General features: G+C 35.2%; 1 long non-coding RNA gene across 1 annotated transcript; it reads right to left on the bottom strand.

The window, feature by feature from the left end:
• Positions 1–209: 209 nt before the first annotated feature.
• On the bottom strand, positions 210–1443 carry LOC131022392 (uncharacterized). Its single transcript, XR_009101260.1, has 2 exons — positions 1305–1443; positions 210–808 (listed from the first exon to the last, which is right to left on the bottom strand). It is a non-coding gene; the product is annotated as an uncharacterized LOC131022392 (long non-coding RNA).

Raw genomic sequence — 1443 nt, 5'->3', positions numbered from 1 at the left:
CCTTGCGTAAAAATCCGATATTTGCACGACTACCGGCTTCATTCTCCATAAACCGATAAGCACAACTGACACCAATACTGCTAGACGTCAAAGCTATAAGCAAAGTCTTCTTCGACTGAGACATATTGCGGGCAGAACGAAGAAGGTAACTCTCACTAGGGTCGAACAATTTGTGGTTGTGGTCCTCGTTAAAATAGTCACTTTCCATGGTGATTCAACATCATCTTGATAAACACGTAGCTTAGCCTGCAATTGCACCTATATGACTGTTTTTTGCATACCGATACTTTTCCAATGGATGCTTTATTATCAGGATAACCCTCACATGAACAATGATAGATCTTCGCTCGAACACACAACCTGTTAAGGAAATAACATTGACTTCATTTTCTAACAGAGAAGCCCGTCAATCGTGCATACTCACGATACAACACATGTACCTTTTCCAAAGTGTCAACATAACATCTAACATTTATCAAACCTTCCACTAATTTTCGAGAAACTTGCACGGAACACACACTTGCTGCCGTATCACCATATTCACCATTATCAAAGTTATTGGAACTAACAACATCTTCATCATCTTCGCCATCTCTACAATCTTTAGATTCCTCATCGGATTCCTTTTTATCAGAAGAGCTATTCAACTCTATAATGTGTTTTTTGGATTTTCCAGACTCACTTCCGCGCCGATCTTTACGAAGTGCCCCAATATCCGTACTGCCACAGAAACTATCTTCGCCGCCATCACTTCCACAAGAAAGATTCAAATCTATATTCATTTGCCCGAACTGCAAATAATATGTATCTGGAAAAGAATTCAAAAATTAAGAAAATTATAAAAGCGAAACAAAGACAAATATTATAAATATACAACTGCATCTCCAAAAAATAAGGCACCATATAAACTCCTAAGTAGCGAACCAACATTTCCAAAATTAACATAACTACACACATTTCCAATAACAATATAATGTTATCATTTCATGTACTTAATCAAAGTTTTACAGTGTATAGAATCGTATCAATTGCATGTCTTTTACTCCAACAAGATTAAATTTATGACTATCATAGCTTTATACATTTCAACGTTTACGATTTAAAATTAAACCCATCATAAGCAAATACTAAATAAATACAAGATATTATTAAATTTACACGAAACAATATAATTAATATTTTCTAACATCCCTTACGATCATAAAACAGTTCTAATGTAATAACTATGACACACAGATTAAATACTATTGTCAACTACGATACTGAAATTAATTTTAATTACCCACAGAACCGTAAATGTTTACCTTATAACTTTACGCAAGCATTTCCTCTCTTCTCCCCCCTCCCCAGCGTCTGATTACGGCTCCTACAAAAATATTGTTGGTTATGAGAAAAATGTCTTCATGAACCTCGAAAAGCTTCTTCTCGACGCCAAACAACAAC

Source organism: Salvia miltiorrhiza, chromosome 4 (genome assembly GCF_028751815.1).
Source record: "Salvia miltiorrhiza cultivar Shanhuang (shh) chromosome 4, IMPLAD_Smil_shh, whole genome shotgun sequence".
Taxonomy (NCBI): domain Eukaryota; kingdom Viridiplantae; phylum Streptophyta; class Magnoliopsida; order Lamiales; family Lamiaceae; genus Salvia; species Salvia miltiorrhiza.
This window is presented reverse-complemented; position numbering and strand designations above follow the sequence as displayed.